The sequence below is a fragment of the Callorhinus ursinus genome, unplaced genomic scaffold, assembly GCF_003265705.2.
Source record: "Callorhinus ursinus isolate GAN/ISIS: 27379988/994484 unplaced genomic scaffold, GSC_fseal_2.0 scaffold8, whole genome shotgun sequence".
In the NCBI taxonomy this organism is placed as follows: Eukaryota; Metazoa; Chordata; class Mammalia; order Carnivora; family Otariidae; genus Callorhinus; species Callorhinus ursinus.
In genome coordinates this window covers 15,736,671-15,748,519 of record NW_027397070.1, presented here as the reverse complement: position 1 = coordinate 15,748,519, position 11,849 = coordinate 15,736,671, and the positions used below count along the sequence as shown (strand labels likewise).

General features: G+C 39.2%; 1 protein-coding gene across 1 annotated transcript in view; it reads left to right on the top strand.

Annotated features, from left to right (window-relative positions):
* The first annotated feature begins 884 nt into the window (after nt 1-884).
* SEC23A (SEC23 homolog A, COPII coat complex component) overlaps nt 885-11,849 on the top strand; it is a 72,618-nt gene continuing 61,653 nt past the window's right edge. The window contains exon 1 of the mRNA XM_073895133.1: nt 885-1,567. The gene's annotated coding sequence lies outside the window, so the exon portion shown is untranslated. The remainder of the gene's footprint in view (nt 1,568-11,849) is intronic.

Here is an 11,849-nt window from a genome sequence, read left to right as displayed (position 1 = left end):
GACAGAGGATTATTAACCTTTATGCATCTGCAGTAGTGAGGGATCCTTGAATATTTTTCGAATTAACGAGCGGTGTTACTGTAATTACCATTTATTGAGCTCTAGATTCTTTTTTTTAAAATTGTCTACAAGAAATCAATTTATTTATTTATTTATTTATTTATTTATTTAAGTTCTGGATTCTTAAACCCTGGTAGACACGTCACGTATATTTCCTCGTTTAATTTTTTAAACCAACCTTTTGAAGTAAGTGGTATTATCCCGGTTTTGTAGGGGAGGAAATCGATGGAAAGACTGTGTCACAGCTGTGACTTTCTTCCGAAGGGGAAGACCATTTCCAAACCAGATTTATCTGATGCCAAATGAATGAAAAATAAATTTTCCAGAGAAATTTCTTGTGCTTGGCTACTTGAAAGATCACTTTATACTTTCCGGAAATGAGTATTAGACGTTACGTAGCCATTATTTTCTTCTTTTTTTTTTTTGGAGAGACCTCTTTGTTTAAATATAAGTAGTGAAAGGATAAAGCTAATGCCCGTACCCAAGAGTTACCATGATTAATCTTAGGGCCAATCTTGTGAAGCAGGTACTATTATCTCCATTTTGCAGGTGAGGAAACAAGTCAGAAATGTATTAAGTAACTTGTGCTGGGTGACAAATTACAAGAAACAATGAAAGTATTATATCTTATTCTTTCTAAACAAGTTCTAAGTGAATACAATTGACTTGTATTTTCTAAGATTATGTTTATTTTTAAGGCTTTTTTTTAAAGCACTGCCTTTAGCTTGCAAGCAATTGATTTTTTTTTTAAAGATTTTATTTATTCATGAGAGAGAGAGAGAGGCAGAGGGAGAAGCAGGCTCCCCAGGAGCAGGGAGCCCGATGTGGGACTCGATCCCAGGACCCTGAGATCATGACCTGAGCTGAAGGCAGACGCTTAACCATCTGAGCCACCCAGGCACCCAGCAATGGATTTCAATACCAGAATGTAACTCTCATTTGAAGATAAAGTGAGAACAAGTACTTGGGTTAGAGCTAAAGAAATTTGTGCTTATGAACAGTAACTAAACAATTGAGAGGCTCATAAACACACTGCTTGGCAAACTGGAAGGTTATTTGGTTTAAAATGTTACTGATTTTGTAATAACTTTGGTGACAGATGGTAACTACACTTACGGAGGTGAGCATTTAAAATTTTTTATTTTATTAATTTTTTTACTGATTTTGGAAGAAACAAATTTAAAGAGAAATATGGAGACTCTTGTCCCCAAACATTTTGGTAATAATCAAGAAAAAATGAGAAAATGTAAGTGATGACTTCACTTCTGGATTTTCTTACAATTTTCTTTTTTTGGGGGGGAACAAATTTGTTAGCAATTCCCACCCATTTTTTGGATAAAAGAACAGGTAATTACCTAGGAGACCAACCATCAAAGGAACAATGCTTGACACTGGATTTCATGTATAAGTACGTGGCAGAAATACACATAGATGAAGAAAGAAAGGAGAAGAACAGCAGAATGGAACACAGGTTGTCCCTGACGATAATTATTTTCCAAAAGAAGAGGTGAGTAATAAAGTACATGAATGATTTGAAATGGTTCTAAAATTTTAAATACATAGGAATGAATTCATTCAGGAAAGAGGAAAGTAAATTAAAAATTTATAAGGGTTGCTTTCTGCTACTGCAGTGGAGTAAGAAAGCTTTATACTGGAAAAAAAGGGAAGGCTTTGATATGCCCTGGTTGGAGGCTGTGTGGCAGGGGAAAGCTATAGGTGGGCTACTGTAGGAGAGGTAAAATTTCTCCTTTACCCTCTTAGAGTCTCTGGCTGGGACTAATAATTAAACTGATATAAGACTTATGTCAGGAGGGCGCCTGGGTGGCTCAGTTGGTTAAGCGACTGCCTTCGGCTCAGGTCATGATCCTGGGGTCCCGGGATCGAGTCCCGCATCTGGCTCCCTGCTCAGCGGGGAGTCTGCTTCTCCCTCTGACCCTCTTCCCTCTCGTATTCTCTCTCTCTCTCTCAAATAAATAAATAAAATCTTTAAAAAAAAAAAAGACTTATGTCAGGAGACATAACAGGAGAAAAGCATATACATTTTATTTAGTATTTCTTACATGTACATGGGACCCATCACAAGAAAACTCAAGAGCCCAGTAAGATAGGACTGAAAGCTTATATAATAGGTTGCACAAAGAGTAGTGAATTTTGATAATGTAACAAAGGGATTTGGGCTGGGGCAGTTAATTGTGGGAAAGTAACTAGGAACATAAGGGTTTAGTTTAATAAGGTTTGTCTGTACACATTTATCTCAGCTTCAACTTCCCGTCGCTGGTGATAGGAAAATCCTACTGGTATAGGGAGGGTACCTTTCACATGAGAGTTTTATTTCCTGCTTTCAGGAAAAAAAAGGAAGGTTAGAGGGCCCTTCTTGTATATGCTTTTTTTTTTAAGTGCCTTTAACTCAAAATAATATGCCAAGATGGCATATTTGGGAGTGGCATGCTCTGACCCCGTATTCTTCCTAGAAGAGGAACATCCTATGAAATTGGTTAGGGGTGCATATTTGCTTTCTTTGGTTGGTTGGTCCTAAATTGGAAGCAGGGAAAAATATTAGGAAAGCTGTCAATTGTTAATCAAGTCCTGGCTATCATGGGACAGTTATTGTGAAGTTTTTGTTTGGCTTTCTGGATTGTTTCTAGAGATAGCAGTATGACTTCCTACAAGTATGACTTCTAGGCTGCTTTTCCTGGCTGGTTACTGTAGAATAATAGGTTGATTTCCTGGGATGGTTACTGCAGATTTTAGGTCAGAGTCCTATTGTCCATTTGTGTATTCAATCTCAGCAGGTAGAGGAAAGGGTTTGTTCAGGGCCTTATTACAGAAGAAATAGGTCATGTTGGAAAAATTGGAAGGAGGTCAATATGGCTGATGCGTAGAAAATAGGGAATGAATGGTGCTAGACAGGGTTGTGAGAAATGTAGCTGTACATAGTTATGTATGGGGCACTTACTGTGTGCTCGGGGCTGTCAATGCCCTCCAACCATAGACTACCAGAAAACTCCTGTAGTCACGTGATTATTGAGACTAGGGTATGTCTCAGTAAAAGGATGCTAAAACCAACTTATTTATCATAGGATTTGGGCCTTGGTGATTTGGGGATGTCAGGAATTGGGGATATTCTGAGTCTGACTGCTGGTTAAAAACCTATGGGTAGGGGCACCTAGGTGGCTCAGTTGTTAAGTGGTTGCCTTCGGCTCAGGTCACGATCACAGGTTCCTGGATGGAGCCCCACATCAGGCTTCCTGCTCAGCGAGGAGTCTGCTTCTCCCTCTCCCTCTGCATACTCCCCCTAGCTCATGCTCTCTCCCTCCACATCAAGTAAATAAAATCTTAAAAAAAAAATCTAAAACTATGAAACAAAACAAAACAAAAATACCTGTGGGTGATTTTTCACACCTGACCATAGCAATTAAAAAGGATTTACCTAGCAGGCTTCACAGGGGAAAACTGCCCTCCCCATACCAGACTTGGTGCACAGCCAGTGCATTGCAGGCTCTGAAGAGAGTTGCCGTCAGACTCAGCCCCTGCTGGCTGGCCATGCTCTTATGTATAGTTGCATTCCTAGCCAGGTGTCCCCATTTGGAGGTCTTCTTATCAGGAAACTGACCCACTCTCTCAGTACCCAGTACTTTTCCATTCCTACCACCCTTTCTTCCCCACCCCTCACAATGGCCTAGTTCCATAAATCTGCAGAAAACACTTGTTAGGGACCCCCTCAACAGTGAGATGACCCCCAAGTTTGCGCTGATCCACTTGGCCCTCAAACAGTGGGAGAATTGATTCCATAGGATAATGGAAGTGATTAGAGCCTTCACCGTTAATTCCGCTTTGGCTCATTGTTGCTTTAATTGCCTGCTTTGACATCGAGCAGCTCAATTCTCTCTCTAGCTTATCTGAGCACAAATGCTGTGATTAGGTATCTTAATACTTATATAGAAGGTGGAAGGAAAAAGGGAAGCTCATGATATAATTGGTAAAGAAGGCGCAGTCACTCAAAATAGGTTAGGGAGGTATTTGGTCATTTTGTGGCTTGGACAAACTTCTTGATTTGTCTGAGTTCAGACACTAATACAGAGTTGTTTTGTTTTTGTCTTGATCCTTCAGGGACACTAAGTGGCCTTGTCTGATGTTGGTGTGCTGTGAAATGGTTTATAGTCAACAGGAGAACCACATGGCCTTGCTGTGAGTGCCAGGACAGCTCCTAACAACAGCTAGGCACAGTTGATAGAGCCCAGCCCAATTTCAGGCTCTTAGAAGCTTCTTTTCTTTCTTAGGGCTAAACATTTTATATAGATTATTTCATTTAATTCTTACAATGTGTTGTTATCCTAAATTGTAGGTTACTATATCTTCACTTTCAGATGAAGAAACTATGACTCAGAAAAAGTTACAGGAAATACCTAGGTTACACAGCTAGGAAGTGGATGGAGTTGAGATTCTGTCCTGGGTGGTCAGACGTAATGAGCCATTGCTGTAGATCGCTATGCTTCACAAGATACAGCTCAAAAAAGATAAGTAGCTAAATAGAGCATTTACGACCTACTCGTTATAGAGTAGAGAGAGGCAATGAAAAGATAGATACAAGGAGATTCTAGTTTTTTTTTTTTTAAGATTTTATTTATTTATTTGAGAGAGAGAGAGCACAAACGGTGGGGAGGAGTAGAGGGAGAGGTAGACCCCCCGCTGATCAGGGAGCCCTGTGCAGGGCTCGATCCCAGGACCCCAAGATCATGACCTGAGCCGAAGGCAGACACTTAACTGACTGAGCCACCCAGGCACCCAGATTTCTAGTCTTAGTACCTACCCTCTGAGCACGAGCAGTCTCTTTAATCTCTCTGTCTCTATGTCTCCATCTCTCTGTCTCTTTGAGAATGCTATCCTCCAACACTGGAGTCCAGGTGCACAAAGAAGACTACAAAGCTGACTTGATATCAGAAAATCAAGGCAAGGACTAGTTTATTTATAGAAAATGAGGGGCACCTGGGTGGCTCAGTCGTTAGGCATCTGCCTTTGGCTCGGGTCATGATCTCAGGGTCTTGGGATCGAGCCCCACATTCGGGCTCCCTGCTCCGTGGGGAGCCTGCTTCTCCCTGTCCCACTCCCCCTGCTTGTGTTCCCTCTCTCGCTGTGTCTCTCTCTCTGTCAAATAAATAAATAAAATCTTTAAAAAAAATTATAGAAAATGAAACAAAACAAAAACTTTACTCCTCTTTTAAAGTAAAAACACAAATCTAGTTCCTTCCTTTTAAAGTAGAGAAGTTCCCTTCTTTGCTACATGAGTTTTAAGAATTCTTATGTTCTTTACAAATCAAATAAAAGATAAAAAGAAGGGGCACCTCGCTGGTGCGATTGGTAGAGCATGCCACTCTTGATCTCAGGGTTGTGAATTCGAGCCCCCTGTTGAGCATGGAGCCTACTTAAAAGAATAAAATAAAACAAAAATCCTGTGTATATAAAAAGAAAAACAATCTGTCAGTATATAACTATGATTTGTTTCTTTGCATTACTATAAATGGTTTAAGAGTAGATCAAAGGATTTCATTTGTTTAGTTTGATTAAATAAACTCTTAGTAATCATTCTGGAGTTGATAGAGTGGCAGAATGAAGTGATATTGGAGTATAATACTGGTGAGGCACTCTGTGGAATAGAAACAGTTGCTGTTTGAGCAAGAGCTAGAAAGTTTAAAGGCAAGTCTTGTCAGCATTTAAAGGGCAAAAGACATGCATGAAATGAAAACTCAGTGTTACAGGTTTTAAATGGGCACCAGCACCTCGATCCTGGATATGCTATTTAATCTCTCTTATCTTTAATTCATTGTCCTGTATAGGGATTAGACCAAATGATCAGTAAGGTCTATTTGAATTTAGAATTCTATAACTCTCATGTGTAATTTATAAATTAGCCTTATTTATTATTACTATATTTAATGTGACTGTAGTAGTAGTTGTGTGTGCAGACTAGAGCCCCAGACACATGATATCCTATATACATGGACTTGACACACTGTTGATGCTGAAAATTCAAAGTTAGAACAATCTAAGTATTGCTTTTTCTAGTGAGTACTACAAAAATAGTTGGTGGGTGCCATGTAATGTCACCATCTGAACAAATGGAAGAGAATTCATGTTAGAAAAAACTGCAGGCACTTGATTTATACTAGAAAATGGGTTAAACCAAAAAAAAAAAAAAAAAAAGTACTGGGGAAAGCTCCATCTGGTGGTGACCATATAAAATTCTAAGTAGTTTACATTACACTTCCCTTTACACTGTTCAAAGTTCTGGAATCTTCAGTTGAGAAATATCCGTGGGTTTAGAAGTACACAGGAAAATACTGGTTGTTACACATTAACTAGTATTTAAGGTAATTAATGACTGAAAACAAAGTCATAGGGTATTTATAATACTTGATCCCAGATAGTTCCTGGAAAAAAAGTTCCAAAGGTCAAATATCTTTGGGAAATGTATTTAAATACTGTGCTTAAAGATTCACAATGAATATTAGCATACTAAAACCCCTGACAAGTCAAGAGACCTATTTTACATAATTTAACTGGTGCTTCCAGACTTTATTTGACTCTAGAACCTCTCCCTCTCTCTTTCTCTTTCTCTTTTTAAAGATTGATTTAATTATTTTAGAGAGAGGGGCAGGGAGGGGTGGAGGGAGAGGGAGAGGGAGAATCTCAAGCTGACTCCCCTCTGAGTGCAGAGCCCCATGAAGGACTTGATCTTTTTTTTTTTTTTAAAGATTTTATTTATTTATTTGACAGAGAGAGACACAGCAAGAGAGGGAACACAAGCAGGGGGAGTGGGAGAGGGAGAAGCAGGCTTCCCGCTGAGCAGAGAGCCTGATGTGGGGCTCGATCCCAGGACCCTGGGATCATGACCCGATCTGAAGGCAGGCACTTAACGACTGAGCCACCCAGGCGCCCCAGGACTTGATCTTAAGACCCTGAGATCACGACCTGACCTGAAATCAGTAGTCAGATGGTTAACCGACTGTGTCACCTAGATGTCCCAATAATAATCATAATAATTTATGATTGTTTAGGTTTTCATGCACATTCAGGAACATTTTTTTCTTGTGTGTGTGCAAAATGGTGGTGGTTTTATTAAAGCATGGGAACAAGACCTGTGGGCAGAAAGAGCTGCTACACATTCATGAACATTTAAGGAATAATTATTTTGTGCCAGGATCTGTACAAGGTGGTGTAATGAAAGTAAACAATTATAATCAGTTGCATGTTGGTAAATGTTTAACAAATATCCTTCAGGGGCACCTGGGTAGCTCAGTTGGTTAAGTGTCTGACCTGGACTCAGGTCATGAGAACGGGGTCTTGGGATCAAGCCCCGCATCAGGCTAGGAGCCCGTTTCTCCCTCTCCCTCTGCCTGCTGCTCCCCTTGCTTGTGCTCTCCCTCCCCCCCACCCCCGTCAAATAAATAAAATTTTAAAAAAACAACAAAAAAACCCCCCCAAATATCCTTCAGATTCAAAGATTAATCTCAAATGCCTTGGGCTAGGGATGTCTATAGAGTAAGTTAGAAAGCTAGAGAAGGTTGTTTTAGGAGAATCTTCCCTTTCTCCAATTCCTAGTCTAATTCTCCTTTCCCAGGAGCTTAAGATATTTTCCATTCTCTCTCTATTCTTCTCTTCCTCAAATCAAAACCTCTTAACTTTAAGTATACCAAGAAAAATAGTCTTCACCATTTATAATCTAAGTCCAATGGACTCTTTAATTTTTATATTTTTATATCATTTCATGAGTTATTTATACAAATTAGAGTAAAGGGATATTCAAAGCTGTTATAAAAAGAGTACACTGTTATAAAAAAAGAGTAAAGGCATAATGGAAAACAACTTTACTGGAAATTTAGGTAACTATCTAAATATAGCAAATCCCAATTTTTATTCCATATTTTTCTGGTTTTAAGACATATCCCAAATGGGCAATGTCCTCTGAATGCAACTGTGATGCATGAGTCTGGAACATACCCATCTTGTAAATAGTGATTGCAGATTTCAAATGCTTCATTACTATATCCTAGCTAATTGTTACCTCTGGTTCTTTGTGCATTTGTATCATCAAAACACAGGACCTGAAGAGTTTTTTGAGACCTTTAAAAAGGTTGAATTTTGTTGAAAAGAGGACAGACATCATTTTGGCTCCCTAATTGCCAAACTTTTGTACTTTTAGTTTTATAAATAAGCAACCCAAAGAATTAAAATGTTTTTTTTAATTTTTAAAATTATTTATTTATTTTTAAAAAGATTTTATTTATTTATTTTGACAGAGAGAGAGAATGCAAGCAGGGGAAGGGGCAGAGGCAGAGGGAGAAACAGCCTCCCTGCTGAGCAGGGAGCCCAATGTGGGGCTCAATCCCAGGACTCTGGGATCATGACTTGAGCCGAAGGCAGACGCTAAACCAACTGAACCACCCAGGTACCCCTAAAATTTTTAAAAAAAGATTTTATTTATTTATGAGAGACAGAGGAAGAGAGAGCAAGCATGCAAGTGAGAGGGGAGGGCCAAAGGGAGAGGGAGTGAGAGAATCCTCAAGCAGACTCCCTGCTGAGTGGGGAGCCAAACAGGGCTTGCTCCCATGACCCCACAGTCACAACCTGAGCTGAAATCAAGAGTTGGACTACTCAATTGACTGAGCCACCCAGGCACCCCAACCCAAAGAATTTTTAATTTCTAGGGTATCTGTTTCCTTCCTATCATCTTAGTATACACGACTACCATTATTAGCATTTGTCTACTTAAGAATCATATCAAGTAAATTTATCCATATAAACATCATAAAAGAATACTGTCATGAAGAACTTGATTACACAATATTTTGCAAGAATAATCAGGATGGTCTCATTTTGCTAAGAGCACATATCAAGTTATTCCTTTTGAATGAATAACTGGATAAAAATAACATATTTCAGGGCACCTGGGTAAAAGGGAAGAGAAAAGTGGGGTGGTGTAAGTTGTCTTTAATGTAGTATGCATTACCAGGTTTAGTGATCACATAGATCATCATAGATGACATGTTTATAAAAGTAGAAAGTCTGAAAGAATTTATATACTACTGTTGGAATTAATATGTTAAGTTGTCAAGACTTTTAGATCAAGGTCAATATACAAAATTCAACTATATTTTTATATACTGGTGGCAAACATAGAGAAAACAACATTTACAAAGATACAATATAGGGGCGCCTGGGTGGCTCAGTCAGTTAAAAGAGACTCTTAAGGATAGAGAACATAGGGTTGATGGAGGGAGGTGTGTGGGGAGATGGGCTAGAGGGGTGATGGGCACTTGGTGTGCCCATAAGTGCCCATAAGTGATGAACCAGTGAATTTTACTCCTGAAACCGATATTGCATTGTTAATTAACTAAAATTTAAGGGGCACCTGGGTGGCTCAGTCGTTAGGTGTCTGCCTTCGGCTCGGGTCGTGATCCCAGGGTCCTGAGATCAAGCCCCGCATCAGGCTCCCTGCTCGGCGGGAGGCCTGTTTCTCCCTCTCCCACTCCCCCTGCTTGTGTTCCCTCTCTCACTGCCTCTCTCTCTGTCAAATAAATAAATAAAATATTTTAAAAAATAAAATAAAATTTAAATAAAAATTGAGAAAACAAACAAAAAAAGAAATAATATTAGCTCACTGATACTTGAGTTTGAGAAATTCTAGGAGATAGTAATGTAAAGATTCACAGTTTGGGGCGCCTGGGTGGTTCAGTTGGTTAAGTGTCTACCTTCAGCTCAGGTCATGATCCGAGGGTCCCGGAATCGAGCCCCACGCTGGGCTCCCGGCTCAGCAGGGAGTCTGCTTCTTCCTCTGCCCCTGCCCCCCTCCATGCTCTCTCTCAAATAAATAAGATCTTTAAAAAAAATGAAGATCCACAGTTTAAGATTTCACTGTCATTATCAGGATCTAGATTACTGTTCTCTGTATCTCTGCATTCATCTTCCAAATTCTGAATTCTTATATTTATTGAAAACTAAAAGCATAGTACAAAAATCTTGAAAAATGCTGCAGTACTTTGAGCATTGCAAGAAGAAAATGCAATATGACCTACTTCACTACTGTATCATCTTTGGTAATTCTATTGTTCTTCCATTTTCTTATTATTTTAGTCTTTTTAATTTAAAATTTTTAAAAGATTATTTATTTATTTGACAGAGAGGAAGAGAGAGCACAAGCAGTGGGATCAGGAGAGTGAGAAACTGGCTCCCTGCTGAGCAGGGAGCGGGATTGGATTCAGGGCTTGATCCCAGGACTCTGGGATCATGACCTGAGCCAAAGGCAGATGGTCAACAGACTGAGCTATCCAGGCACCCCTATTTTAGTTTTTTTTAAAGAGCTTGAATAATTGATGGGTAAATAATTCCATGGATGATGAATTAGCAGAATATTTCCAGATATAGAAAAATAAGATCAGTAAGGTCCCATGATATATTCTAGATTTATAAGAGTCCAATGGACCAATAAGGCAATTACAAATAGAATAAGTTTTATTCTATTTTTAAAAATTATTTTCTCTGTTCTTTGGAAGAACTCTAAGAAAGAATAAAAGTCACGAAACATGGATTCTTACATACAGAACTCCAAAAAAAAGAAACCCCCCAAAACTAAAGTTGAGTCCAGTAGATCTTGATGCTATAACTCATTCATCGTAAAGTACAATGAAGATGGATATAAATAAATTTATTTCCCATCCTAATATCTATTTCATTGTAATAGGGAACACAGGCCTTTGTTCAGCTAAGAACAAGGGATTTATGACTTCTTAGGTTTCATTGAGCTGCAAGGCAAAGATGCATTTCTGGGGACCACGAAATGAATGAAATTATCAAAGGTGCTACACTTTGGTTTATTCCTCACTGAATTCCAGATTTCCCATGGATCCTCTCATCTATGTCTATTTACCCTACTCATTCTTGGATCTTGCTTCTTTTTTGTGAATGTCCTTATTCCACCTTTTTACCATTGCCCACAGCTCTTTACTTGCTGTACTTTAAGTCAAGAATCCTCATTAAGATAGCATCCTGAGCTCACTTTATTTGCAGGCCTACACTGAATTTTTGTGTTTGATTCCCATTTCCTCTTCAGGATTGTATTTAAATTTGACAAGCAAAAGCATCCTCTTCTACCTTAAAAAACAACCTTAGCATACACATTATAGGCAGAAAATATATGATTGGTGTGCATCTTATTTCTCAACTATAATGAAGAACAAAGGTTGGGTCTTTTTTCCTACTCCTTAAAAATGCTTATAAGGCTAAGCCTGACTGGATTTTAGGTGTTGTCATATATGGAATTAATTCCATGAGCAACCCCTCGCTTAAGGATGGGGTGCTCCAGACCACCAAGCTCTAATGTCTTAACAACCTGTTTCTCTCTCCCATTTTGCTCAGCTCTTTCCTTGGAAAGAGAAGCAGAAAACGCCTTAAGATTAAGCAGCCAGAGATTGTAGTGGTGAGGAGGAGGGTTGGCAGATGCAGTGTAGGAGGAAAGAGGTGGACTGTCTAGGAATACAAAAATCCAATGTACAGGCCAGGTATTTTGGCCTGTTTTGTCTATGTCATATCACCAGCATTGCTACTGTACCTGGCACATAGTAGTGTTCAGTAAATATTTGTTGCACTAGGTGAAAAAACGAACTTTTCACTTTGATTTTTTAGGAGAGATGTGGTTTTGTGGTTCTAGGAATCAACCAGGGCCTTACAGGAGAGGATGTCCTACGGACGCCCCCTCCTGCGATTTGAGGAGTCTGAATGGCGACAGAAGTTCT